Source organism: Aotus nancymaae, unplaced genomic scaffold, assembly GCF_030222135.1.
Source record: "Aotus nancymaae isolate 86718 unplaced genomic scaffold, 86718_ANA_hifiasm-v0.15.2.pri h1tg000004l, whole genome shotgun sequence".
NCBI classification, from domain to species: Eukaryota; Metazoa; Chordata; class Mammalia; order Primates; family Aotidae; genus Aotus; species Aotus nancymaae.
The window spans coordinates 47051514-47076511 of NW_026988415.1; the positions used below are offsets into that span (position 1 = coordinate 47051514).

Sequence of the window (24998 nt, forward strand, 5' to 3'; positions counted from 1 at the left end):
TTCTTACGCTCAGCCAAGAACTATTGCCAATAATGATTTTTTCAGTTTCTGGACAGATCATATATTCTAATTGCATATTGGTTTAAATTATGGTTAAATGTTTTTCTTTAAAAGTAAATTCCAAAATTACTTAAATGGGCAATTTAAGAAACCCTAGATATCTTAAATATATGTTGGAAGTGGAGAATGTTATGAATAAGCAATCCAGGTAGATTCTTGGAGGCTAGCTCTTTGGGGCCTGCCTTTGTCCTAATATATGATGCTGGAGAGGTCCCATATGCCATTACTGCTTTCCCAGGGTAACAGAGTACACACTCATGTGTGTTTGAGACTGGGTAACAGGAATTGTTGCTGAAGGAAATCTTGAGTGGTGCTAATTTCCCTGTGAATCATCAGATGTGTGTTCTGACATATTTCACAATTTTGGCTGATTGCCAATATTAATTTTGGTGAAAAGTCCAACACGCTGGGAAAGTTCTCATTTTATTTGATCCATTTTCTCTGAAATCCTGTGCCAGCTGTCATCACACATTTTAGACTCCTTAGAGGTAAAACTAAAGTAGAGCTTAAAACACCAAGAAAATCTAAATGTGCAAAGTGGCACTTAAAAGTTCTTACATTAACTTTATCTTAACAAACAATTTGGTTTTAATAGGAGACACTGATTAGTAGTCACTGAGATAACTTAAATGGTACTCTAGTGTCATGAACTATGGCTCTCTTTGAATGTACTAAGTCCAACAAAATTATTATATTCATAATCACTATCTTTATGAACATATATTCATTGAGTATTCACTGTGTAGCTGGTACCCTACCAGGAGCTTGGAGAACATTTGCTGAGATTATTTGAAAGATATTTTTCTTCATGCAAATTAGGATTTCATGTATATTAGGAACTGAATCAGAAACACATGTATCAGTCACTATTGAATAGTACAATATCAGGATAAAATGAGAGTAGAGAATGTTGTTCATATTTTACTATGGTTTTATGTTTTTATCTCAATACTTTTCACTTTTATTTGGAGAGGGTTCACTGGTAAATGTGCTGTGTCTGAACAGACAAATGAAGAAGGGAAAACAAAGTAAAAATGCAATCTACAGGGATGGTTAAAGAAAGGCTATACAAGAGAAGGGTAGACCCACTATGCAAGGCAAGTGACTTTTCCTTTTACTGGTATTTTATTGTTCATCCTTGCCAGGGATAGACAATCTCCAGTGTCCGTCCTGTGACTGTTGCCTCTGATATCTATACAACCATCAAATACTCTGTGGCATCAACAGAGAGAACAGGATGGAAGAGGGTTCTGATCATAATGGGAGTGTGTACCAGGGCAAAATTTTACTTTAATTTGATATTAGATCTGAGTCAGTCCTCAGAAGCATTTACTTTTCTTAAATTTTTATAAACAATATTTGAGTGGTTTTTTTTAGAGGGGAAGCATAGAATGGTGAAAAGAGAATAAGCTTTAGAGTCAGTCCAAATTTGGTTCACATTCTTATAATGTGACCATGAGCAAACTACTTACACTTTCAGTTTGTTTATTTGTAAAATGTCAAGATAATAAAAAAATACACTTGGTTAAGAGAGTGATCATTAGGCTTAATAACAATATTACAATGCTAAACCTAGTGTTTGGTGTGTAGTGAGAACTGTAAATATTCTACTATGTGAATCTTAATATTTAAAAAATTTAGGTAGTCTATGAATTAATCACTTAAATATTTATATGTATAATGTGATAATGTTATCTACGTTTGTTTCTGTTGTGAATAATATTTTACTTACAATTTTAAAAACTGAATATGAAAAAGATGATAGCTTTGTATCAATTCTAGTGATTTTTTTTTCCTAGGGGTAAACCAAAGAGAATGAGGTAAACATGTCATGAATATTTTGTATCACTGAAAGGATGAGACAACTAAAAAAATTGAAGAGTGCTCTATTACAAAGTCACACACCAAAAGAGAATTATTGGTTGGCATTTCTATTCCTGGTGATATACTATAGGAATAAGAAACTCTTCTCAAAATGTAATTACATCAATATTGAAAGTCAAAATAAGTCAGATGTTTATGAAATATCTCTCCACATCCTGTAATGTAGCATGAAAATTTAAAGATCATCAATAACTTTAAGCATAGCTCTAAATGTGGCTCTGGAAACATTTGTGAGATTGACACAGAGTGTACTCATTTGTGTTCTCGGGTAGTGCTGTACTTGTGCTATGAATATTGACATAATTAGTCTTAGGTCCACATTGCATAGCAAACATGAGCTGCCTACTTTTTTTGTTTGTTATGAATTTGTTTTTGTATTAAATATCATTTAGAATTGTTGGTCTACTGGTTAAACTTTGAATATTTTCTTATGATATCTTTTGTTGATAGTTTTATTTATTGCAAAAGTTTTAGAATTTTGTTTATTTCTAAGTAACTTGGTACAAGCTATTTCAATGTTTCTAGGCCTCGCTTTCTTTTAATATCAAATGAGCCACCAACCTAAATAATTTTCTATCTCTGTTATTTCATAATTTGACAATGTTCTGTATAATACAGTGGTTGTCTTAGAATAATATTTGGTCAGGTAGATAGAATAGACCAAAAAATTGTTGAAAATAATTCAGATGGCAATAGTTGTGCTATGATTTGGACATTTAACCCCTCCAAACCTCATGTTGAAATTTAATCCCCACTGTTCAAACTAGGTGAGGCCTAATGAGAAATATTCAGGTCAAGGGGGCAGATTCCTAATGAATGAGTTGGTGCCTTCCTTCATTTCTCACTCTTAGTTCCCATGAGAGCTGGTTGTTAAAAAGGGCTTGACCTTTCTCTTTCTTTTCTCTCATTTCCTCTCACACCATATGAACTCTGCACATGCCATCTTCCTTTTGTCTGATTCCCTTTGACTTCTCCTAAAAGGAAAAGCAGTCTGAGGCCCTCACTAGATGCAGATACTGGTGCCATGCTTCTTATGCAGCCTGCAGAACCATGAGACACATAAACATATTTTCTTTAGGAATTACCCAGCTTTGGGTGTTCTTTTATAGAAATACAAACAGAATAAGACAGGATTTTTTGAAAGCCCTGTGAAAATTATAAAGGGGTATACCAGCATAAGATATTATTAAAATTTTATCAGTTAAATTAGAGAAATAAATCAAGTGGTTAAAAACAAGGATTCAATGTGCATAGATTCAAATTTATTAACTGCTCCTTTTGGACATAGCGTTTGCATTCTATGCTACTTATTCTCTACCAGGTACAACAAATGGGTTGTGGTAATAACAATAGCAGTGATAGTAGTCATAGTAGTAGTGGTAATAACTACTATTAATTGAACATCCACTGGGCATCAATCATTGTGTGATATGTATGTATGTATCTATATCTGCTTCTTCCTATATACATGAATATCTTAAATTGCAAAGTAGTCATCACTGTCCCCTGCTCACCAATGGAGAGAGAAAGGACACATAAGTAGACACCTTGTTTTAATTTTAAATCTAGTCAATGTCATATTTGATACTCTGGCTTAGGACTGTTTTATTCAAGGTGTGTTCTTAATTATTATGCTTTGAGACCATTGAACACCTCCTCTCAGTTTCCTTATTTAATACTTCCCTTATTCTGCAAGTCTTTTGTTTGTTTTAGATTACTGGTTTTAAAAACTATTGACATAAGGCAAAACTTGAGGCTAAAAAAACTATCAGATGTCTTGCTCTGGTCAAATGCTTTGATGAAAATATGGTTTGGATCAAATTCACAGATTACGCTTCCTTATATATCTGTAATGTTTGCAGGTTTCTCTTACCCTGATACTTTTTATATATTCTTAAGGAAAATAATCATATATATGCTTAGCATATATAGAAAAATTGGCAAGCTATAACTTCAATAGGAATAATTTAAAGGGAGGTGTATTTAATTCAAAATGTGAGCACATAGACACATTCACAGTTTATTTTTCTTTTGCTTCTGGGAAGACTTGAGCCAGATTCAATGATTGAAGTTTTATGTTTTCCAATTTATAAACTATTTACTGAAGGTATAATGGGCTCTTTACAGAGAATACATCAGGCCAGTTGAAACATTGGTTCATGGAAGATAGCTACTGCCTGTCAGAATGGTGATAGTGGTCAGAGAGCTTTGTTTTTTACCAAAAGTCTGAATTCCAATTTCAACTGAAAAAGTTAAATTAGAAATGCAGATTCTTTATCATTCTGTCACTTAATTTAATCTTTAAGACTAACACATAGGGAAGATTAGAGATTTTAATGGATTACTAGAAGTAAATTCTAAACAACAGACATTTATTATAATTGGATAAAAACTAGTATTTTATGAAGGAATTAGAATATCCTTTGAGTACTATTTATACACATTGAGCAAAGGAAAAATGATTTACTTTTTAGTTGAAAATCATTTGGGGATTGAAACCACCATTGCACAATTACTGAGATAGTCAAAGAGATCTCCCCTAATCGACTCCATCTTGCTTCTAACCTCCAAGCTGTCCTTGATCATTCCTGGGCGTAGGGCAAACTAACTTTGGGAGGAACTTAGTTTGTAGCTTAAAACAAAGAAGATAACTGCCCTTTCCCAAAACAAACATCCTTCTTGCCTGGGGACTGGACAGCCTTTGTAGGACTAACAAATTAGCCATAAGATTAGAAATTATGGTTTAAGAGTCATACAAGTGGAGGCTACAAGAGTCTGACCCTTCCTAAATTGCTTCTAAAATCAGTGCTTGAGATATTTTGCAGACCCTGCACTTGATGAATCAGCTGACACCACCCAGACCAATAAACAGGCTCATCTGGTATTGTGACCCCTACCCAGGGACTGACTCAGCACAAGAAGACAGCTTTGATCCTATGATTTAATCTCTGTCCTAACCAATCAGGACTCCCAGCTCACTGGTTTCCCCACCAACCCACCAAGTTGTCCTTAAAAAAAGCATGGGGAGAAATGCCAGATATGGGTGAAGGGGAGGAAGGCAGCAAATCACACTGCCACGTATGCACCTAAGCAACAACCTTGCATGTTTTTCACATGTACCCCAAAACCTAAAATGCAATAAAAAAAAAAAAAAAAAAAGAAAAGAAAAGAAAAGAAAAAAGCCCAAAAAAAAAAAAAAAAAAAAAAAAAAAAAAAAAAAAAAAAACTCTGATCCTTGAATTCTCAGGAAGACTGATTTGAGTAATAATAAAATGCCAGTGTACCCCACAGCCGACTCTAAGTGAATTACTCTTTCTCTTTTTTAAATGATTTTTTTTTAATTTCCGTATGTTATTAGGGAACCAGTGGTGTTTGGTTACATGAATAAGATATTTAGTGGTGATTTGTGAGATTTTTGTGCATCCATCACCCAAGCAGTATACACTGCACACGATTTGTGATCTTTTATCCTTCACCCCCTTCCCACCCTTTCCTCCTGCGTCCCCAAAATCCATTGTGTCATTCTTACGCCTTTGCATTCTCATGGCTTAGCTCTCACTTATGGATGAAAACGTACGATGTTTGCATTTCCACTCCTGAGTTACATCATTTATAATAATAGTCTCCAATCTCATCTTGGTCCCTGCAAATGGCATTAATTAATCCCGTTTTATGGCTGAGTAATATTCCATCATATATATATATATATATAATAGTTTCTTTATCCACTTATTGATTGATGGGCATATAGGTTGGTTCCAAGTTTTGCAATTGTGAATTGTGCTGCTATAAACATGTGTGTGCATGTCTTTTTTGTGTAATGACTTCTTTTACTTTGGGTAGATACCCAGTGGTGGGATTGCTGGATCAAATGGTAGTTCTACTTTTAGTTCTTTAAGGAACCTCTACACTGTTTTCCATGGTGGTTGTACTAGTTTCTATTCCCCCCAGCAGTGTAGAAAAGTTCCCTGTTCACCGTATCCATGCCAATATCTATTATTTTTATTTTTTTTAATTATGGCCATTCTTGCAGAAGTAAGGTGGTATCATATTGTGCTTTTGAATTGAATTTATCTGATCATTAGTGATGTTGAGCATTTTTCCATATGCTTGTTGGTCATTTGTATATCTTACTTGGAGAATTGTCTATTCATGTCGTTAGCCTGCTTTTTGATGGGATCGTTTGTTTTTTTCTTGCTAATTTGTTTGAGTTTGTTGTAGATTCTGGATATTCATTTTTTGTCAGACGTATAGATTGTGAAGAATTTCTCCCACTCTGTGGGTTGTTTACATTGCTGACTGTTTGTTTTGCTATGCAAAAGCTCTTTAGTTTAATTGAGTCCCAGCTATTTATCTTTGTTTTTATTGCATTTGCTTTTGGGTTCTTGGTCATTAAATCATTGCCTAAGACAATGTCTTCAAGGGTTTTTCCAATGTTATCTTCTAGAATTTTTATAGTTCCAGGTCTTAAGTCCTTGATCTATTTTGAATTGATTTTTATATAAGGTGAGAGATGAGGATCCAGTTTCTTTCTCCTACATGTGACTAGTGAATTATCCCAGCACCATTTGTTCAATAGGGTGTCCTTTCCCCACTTTATGTTTTTGTTTGCTTTGTCAAGAATCAGTTGGCTCTAAATATTTCGGTTTATTTCTGGGTTCTGTATTCTATTTCATGGGTCTAGTTGTCTATTTTTATACCAGTACCATGCTGTTTTGGTGACTATGGTCTTATAGTATACTTTGAAATTAGGTAACGTGATGCCCCCAGATTTGTTCTTTTTGTTTAGTCTTGCTTTGGCTATGTGGGCTCTTCTTTGGTTTCATATAAATTTTAGGATTTTTTTTTCTAATTCTATGAAGAATGATGATGGCATTTTGATGGGAAATGGTTGAATTTGTAGATTGCTTCTGGCAGTATGATCATTTTCACAATATTCATTTTACCCATATATGAGCATGTGATGTGTTTCCATTTGTTTGTGTTATCTGATTTCTTTCAACCATGTTTTGTAGTTTTCCTTGTAGAGGTCTTTCCCCTCCTTCTTTAGGTATATTCCTAAGTGGTTTTTTTTTGCAGCTATTATAAAAGAGGTGGAGTTCTGGATTTGATTCTCTACTTGGTTGCTGTTGTATAGAAGAGCTACTGATTTGTGTACATTAATTTTATATTCAGAAACTTTGCCAAATTCTTGTATCAGTTCTAGGAGCTTTCTGGAAGAGTCTTCACGGTTTTCTAGGTAAACAATCATATCATCAGTAAACAGCGACAAAGGGTCATGGCACATGAGAGGCAAGACTAGATTACAGCTCCCACTTAGACAAACAGAGAAGCATTTGGAGGCTTGCACTGTGAACTTTTGCTCCAGAACAACTGCAAGAATACATTAGGATAGCCAAGAGAACCCATAGACCCTCTGAAGGAAGTGGATTACTCCTGCAAAACTTGGGAGACATCCCAAGTATTGTGAGTGCCCAAACCGTGGAAGTGGGAAAGAGAGATTGTCTACCTCAGACCACAACTAGGAAACCTGAGGGTCTAGATTACAGAAGAAGATTCTGACCCTACCTGGAGCTGAGCAAATTTAGAGAGCCAAGCGAAACACAGGGGTAGAGGAAGCAGTGGGAAAAGCCCTGTGGGCTCACTGGGCAAGCCATTTCTTCCGTGCCTTGCAGGGGTCCTTGGGGAGGTAGAAGGCCAGAAGCACTGGGAAAAGGCCACAGGGAGAAGGAAACCTCCAGCTTAACCTTGTAACAATTTGAACTGATCAAGAAGTCTCCTGGCCAGAGCTTGGGGGAGGGCATGAATTTGGTGTGTGCCAACTTCACAGGTGGAAGAAGAATGAAATCTCTTCTTGCTTTTGCAGCTGGGAGGTGGGTAGCCTGGGGCAAGTTCTCAGCTGTGCTCACCCACTGCCTGGAAACAGACTTGGGGCTGTTGGGGGCGGGGGCATGTTGGAAGTGAGACCGGTCTTTTGGGTTGCATGGGAACTGGGTGAGGCCTGTGACTGATGGCTTTCCCTCATTTCCTTGACAACCTGCATGACACAGTGGAAGCAACCATAACCATCCTAGGAACATAACTCCATTGACCTGGAAACCACACCCCATCCCCCACAGCAGCTGCAGCAAGACCTGCCAAAGGAAAGCCTGAGCCCAGACACGCCTAGCCCTGCCCCTACCTAATGGTCATTTTCTACCCACTCTGGTAACTGAAGAAAAAGTGCATATATTCTTGGGAGTTCTAGGACCCTGCCCACCGGCTGTTCCTCCTCATACTACCACAGCTGATGCTCTCTTGAAAGCACCACCTCCTGGAAGGAGGCCAACCAGCACAAAAATAGTGCATTAAGAAACTAAAGCCAAGGAAACTCACAGAGTTCATTTTATCCCCCAGCCACCTCCACCAGAATTACTCTTTCTCTATTGCAATTCCCCTATCTTGATAAATGGGCTCTGTCTAGGCAGCAGGCATGGTGAACCTATTGGGTGTTTACAGGATGATGGTAAAAATACTATGACACTGTTCAGGAGGTGTGAAGGTCCAAGTGGCTTATTTAATTTTTCTTTGATGAGCCAAACCAAACTGGGGTTTCTATCTTTGTTTCTTTCCTATTTTTTCCATCTCTTACCATCATCATTTTCTTTTCTGTGCCTTTTTTAATCAACAACCATTTCCTGAGCACCTACTGTGACTCAACTCACCAAGTTGGTGACACTGATTCTCAAATGAAAACAAGATGGAACAAAAATATTTTTGGTCTGGCGCAGTGGCTCATGCCTGTAACTGCAGCACTTTGGGAGCCTAAGGCATGCATATCACTTGAGGTTAGGATTTCTAGACCAGCCTGGCCAACATGGTGAAGCCCCATCTCAACCAAAAATACAAAAAGTTAGCCGGGAGTGGTGGTACATGCCTGTAATCCGAACTGCTCAGGAGGATGAGGCCGGAGAATCAGGAGGTGAAGTTTGTAGTGAGCTGAGATTGTGCCACTGCACTCCAGCCTGGGTGACAGAGTGTGAGACTCTGTCTTAAAAAAAAAAAAAAAAAAAAAAAAAGCCCTTTGGTAGTTCTCTATCTCATGCCACCACTTCATTAATTGATTAAGAAATATGGGAATCATAATGTGTCCACTCAACTAACAAATTCTTAGTTGTACTCTCAAATGCTTGTTAGCCTAAGAACTTAAAAAATGTTATATTTCAATGACTCAACAAAAGCTTGTTATTCTTCTATAAATTGTCCTAGTTATTTTCTACGACTTCATTATTGCCGGGTAAGGTGTCAGAGCCGCAGCATAGGGAAGTGGTTGACTTGCGGGTTGGTAAGAAGATCTTACTAACAGTATAGGTTTGAAAAAGGAAAGTTTTATTAGAGAGATAGAACACTGCAGGAGTGCAGTGGAGTGCCTCAGCAAGAGGACTGAGAGCACCACTGTGGATTTTTCCTTGGGGGTACTTATGGACCTTTAAGCAGGAGCTGAAGGGCAATTTACAGGATAAATGATTACATTTGTAGACATTTTGGTGCCTTAATATGGGGAAGGGTTGGTTGCACATTGCGTTTCTGGCATGCATACATTCTGGAGATGTATAGAAATTCCAGTTACTCATAAATTTTAAGTTGAAAAGAGGCCTGAAACTAGGTGCCTTTAGATAATAGGGAAGTCTAATTACTTCTAAATTCCTCAGACAAGGAGTTTTTGTCTCAGGCCTGCTGGATGGTCACCAGGTGATTTTGTTCTCCTTTATCCCCCCTTCCCTTCACCAGACCCTGGATTTCTGATACTCTCTTTCTGATACTGTCTCCTTACCTTGATTCATTGAAAGTTTGAGAAGCATAGGAGGGCACAGTGATCAAGATAAGAAATATAATTGGTGTTGGAAAAGTATGTATTTGCGTGGGAATGCATTTCACTTCCTTGTATTGTTTTTAGCCTTGACCGTTTCTGTCTCTAATCTAATGAGGACAGCCAATATATTTTCATTGCTAATATACAACAAATTTATTCTTCTTTGGATGGAAAGCTTGATTATAGGACTGCAACTTCTGTCTCCTGGGTTCAAGCGAGTCCCCTGTCTCAACCTCCTGAGTAGCTGGGACTACCAGCATGCACCACCAAGCCAGTCTAATTTTTGTATTTTTAGTAGAAATGGCATTTCAGCATGTTGGCCAGGCTGGTCTTGACCACCTGACCTCATTATCCACCCGCCTCGGCCTCCCAAAGTGCTAGAATGGCAGGCATGAGCCACCATGCCCATATTCTTTTTAACATATTGCTAACCACCATATTGGCTGATAATAGATAAACATAGTTAAATCTCATTAATTTGAAACTCAGAATACTATAAAAGATGGGTTCTGAATTAAGAAGAGTATATGTCATTTTATTTAAGAGTAGAGCATGTGGTTAGCTAGGAAATTGCAGCTGCTCAATAGATACTATTGACTCAACTACAATTATATTTTATTTTGTAATGAACTATGTAATAATGCATAGAACTAAGACACTAAACATCTTACAGTTTTGAACATAACTGTGTCATAGTTATGCACTGTTTCTTCAGTAATGGATAGCCCCGAAAGTGAAGAAAGCTGAAGAATCAAAAGTAATTCACTAAAACTACATGAAAATAGTGTTGTTTTAGTACACATTGAGCTAGTAACAAGAGGGTAGTGTGTTGTGTTGAAATTGGGATTGCTACATAAAAAATTTTATGGTCAGAAGGCTGTGTATCTAGGAATTATTCCTTCATTGTATAGTCCCCTCCCCACCCACCCCGGGTTCCTTCATTTAAGGACTATTTTTTCAAGGTCAAGAGGAACACCAAAACATGACAGTTTCTTACTTGGCCACAGATGGTGCAGCTGAAAGACCTCAGAGGTGTGATTGTGTTGTCCTTTCTCTATGGAAAGCAGTGTTTAATATAATTTTCAAAAGGTAGCTTATTTTCCTTCCTGGTTAATTGGCCCATGAATACCACGGAGTTTTATTTATCAGAGAATTTGTTGCTTAGTTTTCAAACAAAACCTGTATATTGAAATTTTTAAAAATTAAGTTTATCTTTTTGAACAAGCAAGACATCTCTGTTTAACAGATGGCTCAGCAGTTGTAAGAAAATTATTCACAGCCCAAAAGCAGCACAAACAATCATTTAAAAACACTGTTTGTTCAATTTACATAGTTTTAAAAGAGAAAGTGATCCTATGCTGTCTCCATCTTATTGTGCCTTTGAGAAGACAATGCATTTCTGAACTTGACAAAAGGCAAACCTCTCAATTTCATCTGAGGCTCAAATTAGATGGGATTTCAAATGCTTTCAATGGTAATATAATTTAACATACAAGATGGATTTTTTTTCATGAAAAGGGTAAAACTCTGTTTCTTTATTTTCTCTTAATTCTAATGCCATCTGACAGTCTTACTTTTCCTCATGTATGTAGAACCTCACATTTCTACACCCAGCTACCTATCTTGAACAGTAAACCCTAAGGCTTGCTATGACTTAGAAGTGCATTTTCTTAGATTTCTCACAGCTTTGTGACCTTCTTGATTTCTTGAAGTGACTCCTGTTTTAGGAATTGCCAGTTGCCAAGAAGTAGAATTTTTCTGCATGTGAAGCAGACTGGCTAATATGGGAATAGATAAAATTTACTTTGTCCAAATCAAATGTTCTGCATTAAAAATGTTTCATTTTTCAAAGGCCATGCTTGTTGTCACTTTGATGAGTTTGTAGAGTCAAAACCATAACCCCATTATATAGAATATTGATATTATGTCAAGTAGAGTGATGGATTTATAGTACTGGAATGGATCTTGAAAAGAAATTTTGTCAAAAACATTGCCTTAAACTAAGACATGCTCACATGATCCCAGAATAGGAAGGGAATCCAGAATATTTTTCCATAAACTTTTCTAAGATTCTAAACTCTCAAAGGCTTTTCTTATTTTCTTAAAAGACCAGAAAGTCCTACTATTTGTCAACTTAGAGTCTTACTTCCATCTGACATCATTTTCTTTTTGAAGGAGGTATCCCAACGAGTTTAGCAAAAAGTCATCAAAAATTTTTTTAGACTTTTGAAAGAGAAAGTATCAACACCTGGTAGGAATCTATTTTCCTTGTAGCTGAATGATATCCTTGATGTGTTTGAACTTATGCTTTATATTAAGTGTGAACACATAGCTCTGCCGATACATCTTTAATAAAGCTGATGCCAAGTGTTTGCCCCCTCACAGTGCAATTAGCCCTATTTTGTTCCCTGGCCATAGACTATACCTGTAATCTCAGCCAACTCTGTTAAAAATATGCGTTATAATTTTTAGGGGAAGCTGGGAGGCAATGTAGATGGATGAGGGCACTATCTCTCTTTTCCTTGAAGTAATATCTGCTTTACCGATAGAATCAGTTGTATTGTTTTCTTATAAAGGAGAGCCTGTGAAACTAATGCAGTGGAAGAAGTCTACTATAATATAAGGGGTCTTCAAAAACTTCACGGAAAATGCATATTATAGGAAAAAATTTTGCTTGGATTTTAAAATATTTTTGCACCAAAATTAACTTGTACTAACTAGTTATATTTTTAAGTAGTATCTAGTTTGAGGCATTAAAAAGGGTAAGACAGTTTGAAAAGAGGCCCTATTAGAGTAACATGAATTCTACTAAAATTGAAGCAAGAACAAACATGAAATTTATGGTAAAATTTGGGTGGAAGAATGGTAAAATTATTGATGCTTTATGAAACGTTTTTGGAGACAATCCCTCAAATAAATCAGCAGTTTACAAATAGGTAACTTATATTACGAAGGGACAACATAATGTTGAACATGAAGCCTGCAGCAGCAGACCATCCACATAAATTTGCCAAGTAACTTCACAAATTTTGTGAGGAAAATACTAATTTTGCTCATGCCCTAATTTAAGAGGATCAACAATTAATAGCAGAAACAATAGCCAATACCACAGACATCTCATATGATTCAGCTCACACAATTCTGACTGAAATATTAATGTCGAGCAAACCTTCCACTTGATAGATGCCAAAACTGCTGCACCTAGCATAGCTGAGCAGAAGAGCAGAGATTTAAACAGAAATTTTAAACAAGTAAGATCAAGATCCTGAAGCATTTCTTCAAGGAATTGTAACAGGAGATGAAACATGGGTTTGCCAGTATGATCCTGACAATGAAGCTCAATTAAAGCAATGGCTACCAAGAAGTGGAAGCGATTGACTCAAATCAAAACTGCACTGTAAAGAGAAAAGCTTATAGCAACAGTTTTTCGGCAATCTTCAAGCCATTTTCCTTGTTGACTTTGTGGCAGGTCAAATAACAATAACATCTGCTTATTATGAGAGTATTTTGAGAAAGTTATTCAAAGCTTTAGCAGAAAAATTCATAGGAAAGCTTCACCAGAGAGTCATTCTCTGCCAGGACAATGCTCCTGCTCATTTCTCTCATCCAACTATGGTAATTTTGGTAGAGTTTTGATGGGAAGTCATTAAGCATCTACCTTAACGTCATAATTTGTCTTCTTCTCACTTAATTTGTTTCATAATATTAAAAAGTCTGTAAAAGGCACCCATATTTCTTCAGTTAATAATGTAAAAAAGATCACATTAATATGGTTAGATTCCCATGACCCTCAGCTTTTAGAGATGAACTAAATGGCAGGTGTTACCACTTGCAAAATTATCTTGAACTTGATGAACTTTATGTTGAAAAATGTTTATAGTTTCTACTTTTATCTTTTAATTCCCTTTTTCCATGAACTTTTTGAAATTCCCATATCTAAATATTTATTTGGTATGTGTCTCTTATATCTACACAATATTTGAAAATCATAGGTACCTAAAAGCCCCCTTTCTCTTAGCTAGCATATAGGGTAAATGAAGTCAATTCCCACTCACTGATGTTCTCAAAACATCTCTAAAGATAAACACTCATGCTAATTATCATGATGACTTTGCAATTGCTATTTGTGTCAGCAGTGTACCTAAGATAGCTGTGCTCAGCAAAAGAAAGGCTTATTTTCCTGCCAAATGAATACCAGTCATGGTGTTTTACATCTCCCCAATACTGTACTTTGTGAGAAGAGTTACTGTGGCTATCAATCATTAGCAGGAGCTATCAGGTCAGATTGATGCTTATAGTTAAAACTACCATACCAATTGCAGGCTTGTGAACATTGTACTGTTTTCCAAAGTGTCTGCAGTTTAGATATTTCTGCACCTCTGTTCCCAGTCTAAGATGCTATAGTAACCTATTGATTTTTCTAGAAGCCGTGTTCCTTTGCTAGAGTATTACCTGTGCTTTCTTTAATTGATGCATTGGTTGTCAATCATGAATAGCTCCACAGGTAGATTAATTGTGTCATGTATAATCATGCAATAACTTGAAGCCTGCATAATTTCCTTTTGATTCCATTAAGGAGAAAGAAATCCCTATCCTTGTACCTGCTTTCCTCATTCATTTTAGTTCAAAAATTGACAGGTAACATTGATATAATAGCAAAAAATCTAAGCACAATTTTTAGGGCTTAGATTCTTGTCCCTTTTTTATTGCTGTCTAGTTGAATGATCTAAAGTAGGAGAGCCATATAAATTCTCAGAGCCTCAGTTTCTTCTTCTGTCACATAATAGCACAATCATTAATGCCTTTTAAAATAGCAATGCATCATGTTAAATAAAGGGCAACATTGTTAACATTACTTTGAAAACTCTCTGCATTTGTCCTTTTTTAAAAAAAAAAATAATTTCTGTTTATTTTCCCTTATATTTCTTTTTCCCCTATTATGAAAGAACTGCTAATATAACATCTTGAATTTTCTTAATTCTTCTTTCCAAAGAAGTTATAATTACGTAAATTTTGCATTTCGAAGAGAGCTCGTTATTATGCTTAGACTTGAAACATGGATATTTGCTAAACATTAAAGAACTACTCGTATCTTATTATATAGATCTTTTAAAATAAAACAGTGGAAGAGGCTATATTCTGGCACTTACACTGGAATGAAATACAATTTTCTGAAATGTAGAAGCATTTTTCTTTTGCTGTTTCTATTTCACTTAGGCTGGTAAATGCCTAAGGGACACAGCAGATTTTGGACCCTGCTTATGTTCCACTGGTTTTCTTGGTCCATGTCCTCTGATGGAAAAGTCTCAGGAAGCATCAGCAGTAGGAGGCTTTATCAATGTAAACAGATGTGTGATTCTCTTCGATTTGGTGGAGTTGGGTCTCCAACACGTTTAAACTCTTTGCTTAGTTGATACAGTGAGTCTTTCAAATTATCTAATTGATGTCAACCACATTCTACTCAGGAGGTTAAAGAAGTGAGGAATTGGTTGGGAACGAGGCAAATGCAAGGAATTATTAGATGGAAGAGTCTTCACTCCCTTGTTCATTTTCCAGATTGGTGGGGCTTAAAATAGTCCACCTTGTAACATGTGACATAAGCAAAGAAGAGTAAGGTTTATTTCAGAAGGGAGATTTATTGAAATAGTACAATGGACAGTTTCATGACCATCCATCCCTCTAGCTTATCAGGCCAGAAATAGCAGAGAAATCTTTGGTTCCTCCTTTTTTAAAAACAGATTTACTGAAGTATAGTTGATATACAAAAAAACTGCATGTGTCTAATGTGTATAATTTCATGAGTTTAGACATATGCATACACCAATGATACCATCACCACAATCAAAGTAATACGCATATCCATCCCCTCCAAAAGTTCTCTAATGTCCTTAGTGTGTGTGAGTGTAGTAAGAACACTAAATGTGAGATCTATACTCAACAAAATTAAAACAATGCTCTATTGTTTACAATAGGTGCTGAGTCATACAGCAGGTCTCTAGAACTCACTCATTCAGTATAACAGAAACTTTATGCTTATTGAGCAAAAGCTGATTTTGTCCTCCCCACAAGCTCCTGACATCCACCATTCTACTCTCTGCTTTTATGAGTTTTAATATTTTAGATATCTCATATGAGTGGAACCATATGCCCTTTTTTGACTGGCTTATTTCTCTTAGCATAATCTCCTCCAGATTCATCTACATTGTTGCAAATGGCAGAACTTCCTTCTTTTATAAGCCTGAATAGTATGCCATTGTGTGTCTTTACCGTATTTTCTTTATTCACTTATTTGTTAATGAATATTAAGATTCTTTCCATATCTTGGCTATTATGAATAATGCTACAATGAACACAGGAGTGCAAATATCTCTGAGATCTCCCTTCCAGTTCTTTTGAATATGTACTCAGAAATGGGATTGTTGAATCATGTAATTATTCTATTTTTAATATTTTGAGGAAACTCCATACTGTTTTGTATAGTGGCAGCAGCATTTTACTTTTCCACCAACAGTGTAAAAAAATTCAAATTTCTCCACATTTTTACCTACACCTCTCTCTCTCTCTCTCTGTTTTTCTAGATAATGGGATACTGGTTATCCTAACATGTGTGAGGTGATTGCCACACAATTCATCCATTTAAAATGTACAATACAGTGGTTTGTAATATATTCACAGAGTTCTGTAACCATTATCACAATCAATTTTTATCACGCTTCTAAAAAAATCCCCATACTCATTAGCAGTCACTCACCATCTTCCCACAGTCTCCCCACCTAGCCCCAGGCAAAAATTAATATGCTTTCTGTCAGTAGGTTTGTCTATTCTAGCTTGTGTTGTTCTTCATCTTAGAGGAAAACCTTTCAGATTTTTTTTTTTTAAACATTGAGTATGGTGTTAGCTGTAGGCTTGACCTTTATTATGTTGAGGTGCCTATACCTATTAATAGGTTCTAGAGCATTTTTATCATCAAAGGGTGTTGAATTTTTTCAAATACTTTTCTGCAAATATTGAGAGGGTAATGTGCTTTTTATTCATTCTGTTAATGTGGTGTTTCACATTTATTAATTTGCAAATTTTAATCCATCCTTACTTCCCAGGGATAAATCCCACTTGGTCATAGTATATAATCGTTTAAATGTGCTATTAGTTTTAGTTTGCAAGTGTTTTATGGATGATTTTGACACCTATGTTCATTGGGGTTATTGATCTGTAATTTTCTTTTCCTTTTTTGTCTTTGTGTGGTTTTAGCATCATGGTGGTGCTGACCTTACAAAATGAGTTTGGAAGTGTTCCTTCATATCCTATGTTTATATCCATTATTCTTCATATCCTATGTTCATATCCATTAGCAAATAGCACTGATTTAAATTTGTCCGCTTCTCACCATACCCAGTGCTGTAACTCTAAGCTATGACAATTTCTCATTTGTGTTATTGTCATAGTATCTAACTTATGTATCTGCTTTCATTCTTGACCCACAGTCTATTTTCAACACAATATGAATTGTAATTCTTTAAAAAGTTAAGTTACATTGCATTACTCCTTTGATCAATATTCTTCAATGGCTCTATATTTCACTTAGGGTTTATAAGAAAGTCATATCAGTAAGTACAAGGTCCTACACAATCTTTACGACCCTTCTGTTATGTCTAATTTAATTGCCTACTATTTGTTCTCTTTGCTTTATTTCAAGTTATTTCACTCCACCCACATTTTCATCCTTGACACTCCTTGACTATTCCAGGCATATTCCTGCATTAAGGACTTTGTAATGGCTGTTGCATCTGTCTGAAAGCCCTCTCCACCTCCACCACCAACTCCACCCCAACCCATATCTACAGGGCCAACTTCTTCACCTCCTTGGAGTCCTTATTTAAATGTCATCTAACTCACCAACCCATCTACCTGACTCTTAACCCACACTACCAGTTTCTTTTACATTTAATTTTTCTTCTTTTTCCTTAGCACTTATTAACTTCTGCCACCTGTGTAACTTATGTATGATGCTTATTGTTTTCTGTCTTTCTCCACCACTAGAAAGTAATCTTCATAGGAGTAAGGACCTTTGTTTTATTCACCAACGTAAAACTGATGCTTAGAACAATGTTTGGTATATAGTACGCATTCAAGAAACATTTGTTAAATGAATGAAAAAAGTGAATGTATGAATGGAAGTATAGAAAATCGAAAGAATAAAAAATATAATAGAGCAGGGTTAGGTGGAGACTGACCCAGGCATATGGGAAACTAAAGGAACTTCCTTATCTCAATTGTATTATTTTGTGTACTATGATCTTTTCCACCCTACCTTGTTGTGTACATTTGTTCCATCATCCATACAATGATGTTTTATGGTTGTAAGCAAACAAATCTTGTTCTGGTTTTGGTAAGCTCATTCCTAAGTATTTAATTGTTCTGATGTCATCACATGTAAAATTGTTTTCAATTCCATTTTCAGATTGCTCATTGTTACTGCATAGAGATCAGTTTGAATTTTTTTGGCAACAAATTAAAATACATTTTATTGTCAGCAAATATTTTGAAAGGAAAATTGAAAACATTGCTATAGAGTTGAAGAAACAATTATTAAAATAAAATGTAGGAGTTTGTTTACAATTCAATGAAAGTACTGTTATTCCCAACATATTTTTAATATATTATTTGCTAGATTGTGTTTCTTTTTTTTTATACTTTAAGTTCTGGGGTACATGTGCAGAATATGCAGATTTTTTACATAGGTATACACGTGCCATGGTGGTTTGCTGCATCCGTCCCCCCGTCATCTACAATAGGTATTTCTACTAATCTTAGCCCTCTCCAATCCCTTTACCCCCTCCTATCCCTCCCCAGCCCCCCTCCCCACCCCCCAACAGGTCCCAGAACTTAAAGAAAATGCGATGTTTTGTTTTCTGTTCTTGTGTCAGTTTTCTGAGGATGATGGTTTCCAGCTTCATCCGTATCCCTACAAAGGACATGAACTCATCCTTTTTTACAGCTGCATAGTATTCCATTGTGTATATGTGCCACATTTTCTTTATCCAGTCTATCATTGATGGCCATTTGGGTTGGTTCCAAGTCTTCATTACTGTAAACAGTGCTGCAATGAACATATGTGTGCATGTATCTTTATAATTTAATGTTTTATATTCCTTTGGGTATATACCCAGTAATGGGATTGCTTGGTCAAATGGTATTTCTGTTTCTAGATTCTTGAGGAATCACCACACTGTCTTCCACAATGGATGAACTAATTTACACTCCACCAACAGTGTAAAAGTGTTCCTATTTCTCCACATCGTCTCCAGCATCTGTTGTCTCCTGATTTTTTAATGATCGCTGTTTTAACTGGCGTGAGATGGTATCTCAATGTAGTTTTGATTTGCATTTCTCCAATGAACAGTGATGATGAGCATTTTTTCATATGTTTGTTGGACTCATGCATGTCTTCTTTTGTAAAGTATCTGTTCATATCCTTTGTCCACTTTTTGATGAGGTTGTATTTTTCTTGTAAATTTGTTTAATTTCTTTGTAGATTCTGGTTATTAGCCCTTTGTCAGAGGGTAGCTTGCAAAATTTTTTCCACATTCTGTTGGTTGCTGCTTCACTCTAATGATAGCTTCTTTTGCTGTGCAGAAGCTCTTAAGTTTAATTAGATCCCATTTGTCTATTTTGGCTTTTGTTGCCATTGCTTTTGGAGTTTTAGTTGTGAAGTCCTTGCCTATGCCTATGTCCTGAATGGTATTGCCTAGGTTTTCTTCTAGGGTTTTTATGGTGTTAGGTCTTAACATTTAAATCTTTAATACATGTGGAGTTAGTTTTTGTATAAGTTGTGATAATTGATCCAGTTTCAGATTTCTGCATATGGCTAGCCAGTTTTCCCAACACCTTTACTAAATAGGGAATCCTTTCCCCATTCCTTGTTTTTGTCAGGTTTGTCAAAGATCTGATGGTTGTAGATGTGTGGCGTTACTTCTGAGTCCTCTGTTCTGTTCCATTGGTCTACATCTCTGTTTTGGTACCAGTACCATGCTGTTTTCATTACTGTATGTTTGTAGTATAGTTGAATTCAGGTAATGTGATGCCTCCATCTTTGTTCTTTTTTCTTAGGATTGCCTTGGTTATGTGGGCTCTCTTTTGGTCCCATAGGAAGTTTAAGTTGTTTTTTTCCAATTCTGTAAAGAAAGTCAATGGTAGCTTGATGAGGATAGCATTGAATCTATAAGTTGCTTTTTCATCTTGTATACTAAATCTTTGCTGAACTTGTTTATTAGCTTATATTTTTAAAATGTATTTCTTAGGATTTTCCATATATAAGATCATGTCATTTGTAAATAGAGATAGTTTTCTTTCTTTTCCAATTTGGATACTTTTAATTTCATTTTATTATGTAATTGCTTGGCTATAACCTTCAGTACAATGTTGAGTAGCAGTAGTAAAAGTGGACGTTCTTGTCTTGTTCTTTTTTTCTCTTTCAAATGACAAATAAAATTGCATGTATTTATTATGTACAAATGACGTTTTGAGGAATATATACATTCTTGAATGACTACATGTAGTTAATTAATGTACATATTATGTCACAAGTTATTTTTGTGATGAGAACACTTAACATTAACTCTCTTGGAAAATGCCAGGAGAGTTAATGTTAAGTGTTCTCATCACAAAAATAACTTGTGACATGGTATGTACATTGGAAAATGCTAAGACAGTTATATTGTATTAACTATTGTTATCATGTAGCACAATTAATCTCTTGAATTTATTCCTCCTATCTAAATACAATTTTTAATCCTTTGACCAAGATCATCTCATCTTCCTCCCCTAACTCCTCCTATCTGGTAACCACCATTCTATTCTTGAGTTCTATAAAATCCATTCTTTTATTTTTCCACATATGAATGAGATCATGTCATATTTGTCTTTCTCTAGCTGGCTTATTACAGTTAACATAATATCTTTCAGGTTCATCTATGTTGTTGCAAATGGCAGGGTTTCCTTCCTGTCTTCAAGGCTGAATAGTATTCCATTGTGTACATATACTACATTTCCGTTATTCATTCATCCATTGATGGCCTTATCTTATACTTTATGTTAGCGCAAAAGCTTCCAGTCTTTAATCATTAAGTATGTTAGCTATGGGACTTTCATAGATTCCTTGTATTCTGGATGTCCTCTTCTATTCCCAGGACATTGGTTTTTTTTTTTTTTTTTTTTTTTTTCCTCATATAAAGGCATTGGATTTTGTCAAATGCTTTTTTTGCATCTAGTGAGATGATCACGTGGTTTTGCCTTTCATTTTATTAATATGGTGCACATTCTGGTTTGAAAGACAGTGTCTCCTCCGAAATTCATGTTGAAACTTTATTCCTAATGCAGCAATATTAAAAAAATATGGCTTATGGGAGATGATTAAGTCATGAGGACTCCACCCTCATGAATGAGATTAGCAGACTTATGAAAAGGCTCAAGGTTGAAGGTAGCACTCTCTTGCCCTTCAGTCCTTTCCTTCTCTTCTGCCATGAGAGGATACGGCATTCATTTCCTCTGAAGGATTCAGCAACAAGGCACCATCTTGGAACCAGACAGCAGTCCTCATCAAACGCCAAATGCTGGCACCTTGATTTTATACCTTGCAGCCTTCAGAACTGTGAAAAAATATTTTGTTGTTGTTTTTTATAAATTATCCAGTCTGTGGTATTTTGTTATAGCAGCACAGACTGAAACAGTATGTTATATTGATTGGTTTCAAATGTTATATCAACTCTGAATTCCTGGAATAAATTTTACTGGGTTATATTGTATAATCTTGTATAATTATTTTCGTATGTTGTTGGATTTGGTTTGCTAATATTTTGTCAAGGATTTTTGCATCTATATTCATAAGGAATATTAGTTTCCAGTTTGTGTGTATGTAATGTTTGTCTGGAATTGGTATCTGGGTAATACCAGCCTAATGAAGTGCATTGAAAAGTGTTTCCTCCTATTCTACTTTTTGGAGAAGTTTGAGAAGCAATGGTGTTAATCCTTTACATGTGTGGAGAAATTACAACTGAAATATTGGCATGGAAAATTTTTTGGGGTAGTTGTTTGATTACTAATTTGATCACTTTATTTGTTATATGCCTATTTGGATTTTTAAAAAATATCTTCTTGAGTTTGTTTTGAATGTTTGTGTCTTTCTGGAAAATGTGTCCAATTCACATAAATTATCTAATTTATTGATTTATCAGCACACAATTGCTCATTGTATTACTTCATAACACTTTTTATTTCTTTTTCTTTTCTTTCTTTCTGCCTTTTTTTTTTTTTTTTTTTTTTGAGGCAGAGTCTTGCTCTTTTGCCCAGGCTGGAGTGCAGTATCACAATCTCAGCTCACTACAACTTCTGGTTCAAGCAATTCTTGTGCCTCAGCCTCTCAAGTAGCTGGGATTACAGGCCTGTGCCACCACGCTCAGCTAATTTTTGTGTTTTTAGTAGAGATGGGGTTTCACTATGTTGGCCAGGCTGGTCTCCATCTCCTGACCTCCAGTGATGCACCTGCCTCAGCCTCCCAAAATGCTGGGATTACAGGCGTGAGCACTGCGCCCAGCCAATGCTTTTAGTTTCATAATGTTGGTAGTCATATCCCTTCTTTTATTTCTTTCTAGTAATTTGAATCTTCTCTCTCTTTTTCTTGGTCAATGTAGCTAAACATTTGTAAATTTTGTTCAACTTTTCAAAAATGTAACCTTTATTTTCATTGATTTTATCTATTTTTAGTCTCTATTCCATTTATTTCCACTCTAATGTTCATTATTTTCTTCCTTGTGCTTGCTTTGGATTTAATTTTTTTTCTAGGCTTTTAGGATGGAAGATTAGGCTGAGATCTTTCTTGGGGGAATTTTATGTCTCCTGGAATAAAGTCATCAGTTCTAAGAATTATTGTTGTTGCAGATTCTCGAAGAGGATGATAAGATAATAACAGTGTGTCTGTCTATTCCATCTACCAACATACCTATTAGGGTTGTTAATCAGTACTTTATTTAAAAAAGTAAAAAAGAAAAAACATAAATGGGGACCCAGCGAGGTGCCCCAGTGTGGCAGTGGCACTGGCGCCAGGAGCTGTAGACCAAGCATAGACTGAGACACATTGGCTGCAGTTGCCAGTGCTGGAGGCCAGGTGAAGTGAACTAGAGCTGTCCTGCCCATAGAGGGTGAGCTGTAGCCTTCCCAGGGCTGAGCAGCGAGGAGCGGCGTGGGAAAAGTAGGTACGCCACAATTTCCCACACCCTCATGCCCCTGCTCCATGGAGCTGGAACTATTCTTGGACAAGATATGAGAAATAAGTGTTTGACGCTGAAGAATAAAGTTGTTTGGGTAAACTGACAATGGCAAATATCTTCATTTATTTGATTGGGGAAGTCTCCAAAAGCAGTAGCCAAACTAAAAATAATAAATGTAAGGGCCTTAGTAATAATACCCAAAGACAAGTTTTGGAAGATTGCTACCCCTTCCAAGGCATACTGGATCAGAGAACAAGAAAAGCTGAACAAGTGGTACAGTCCCAGCCTGAGTATGTTGGCCAACCAGACGGGGAAGTGTATGGGTTTTCCAAATTACTGTGAACCTGACTTGAGGGTCATGTCAGTGGTTACAGATTCTAACAATTTCCCGGACAGATTTGAAGACTTTCTGATGTATTTGAGATGCCGCAATGATTCACTGCTTATAGATCGGCCAGATAAGTGTGCAAATTGCTGGTGATTAAGTACCTCACTCTGTGTTTTGTCAGAAGGCAAGCGATTCTGGATTTCTGGGTCAGAGAAAGCAACTTGGGAAACCAAACGGTGGTGTAAGTTGTCTTGCTGGGCCAGACACACCCAGAGGTCAACCACCTGGACTTTTCTGACATGCTGAAATTTGCGAGTGAGAAGCACCAATACATTTTTATGCAGAGCTATACACTTTCTTCAACTTGTCTCTGAAAAAAGTGTTGTTTCTCGCTGGGTAAGTACTTCCTGCCCAGATAGTTTGTTTTCAAGGGCAAAAATGATATTTTTGTGAACACCCATCACATCCTGAATTACTTGACTAGCTCATCCAAGAAAAAAAGCCAAAAATCTGTTTATAGGTGATGTGATCCACAATGCTGAACCTTATGGGGATAAGAAGCTGAAATACTACATTATAGAAGTTGTTTACTCTGTCCTCTACTCACCCTATGTAAGTGGGAGGGTGGAATCCTCTAGTCCAGCCACCTGGGTTTGAGGCTGTACCGTATCACTGACTGGGTCCATCTCTACCCTATTGATAATTTTTATACTGGAATGTGACTTCAAAAACTTAACCTTGTTTGAAAGAAACACAAAGGCTTCAGGATATCTGATATCAAGGAGACAAACAAGAATAATGTTTGTTCCTACATAGATCTGACATTAGTACATAGTAGAAAACCTAAAGAGATGATTGATATTTAGCCTCGGTTGCAAAATGCTTATCTAAAATGCTAAAATATATCCAAACTAAATTTTGCATAGAAAGGTACTATTTTGAGTAGTTCCCATGTTGTGTTCTCACATTACAATATTTTTAAATTAAATTTTATTTTAAGTTCTGAGACACATGTGCATGACGTGCAGGTTTGTTACGTAGGTAAACATTTGCCATGGTGGTTTGCTGCACCTATCAACCCATCACCTAGGTATTAAGCTTAGCATGCATTAGCTATTTTTCCTGATGCTCTTCCTTCCCATCCCCACCACAAGCCCCAGTGTGTGTTGTTTCCCTCCCTGTGTCCATGTTTTCTTATTGTTCAGCTCCCTCTTATAAGTGAGAACATGAGGTGTTTAGTTTTCTCTTCCTGCATTACAATGCAGAGAATAATGGTTTCACGCTCCACCCATGTTTCTGCAAAGAGTATGATCTCATTCTTTTTTATAGCTGCATAGTATTCCATGGGTATATGTACCATATTTTCTTTAACCAGTTTATCTTTGATGGGCATTTGGGTTGATTCCATGTCTTTACTATTGTGAATAGTGCTGAAATGAACATATATGTGCATGTATCTTTATAATAGAATGAATTGTATTCCTTTGGGTATATACCCAATAATGGGATTGCTGGGCAAAATGATATTTCTGCCTCTAGGTCTTTGAGAAATTGCCACACTGTCTTCCACAATGGTAGAACTAATTTACTTTCCTACAATGGTGCGAAAGCA

General features: G+C 36.1%; 1 pseudogene; it reads left to right on the top strand.

The window, feature by feature from the left end:
• The first annotated feature begins 10778 nt into the window (after window positions 1–10778).
• On the top strand, window positions 10779–24285 carry LOC105725092 (N-acetyllactosaminide beta-1,3-N-acetylglucosaminyltransferase 2-like; annotated as a pseudogene).
• Window positions 24286–24998: the final 713 nt, after the last annotated feature.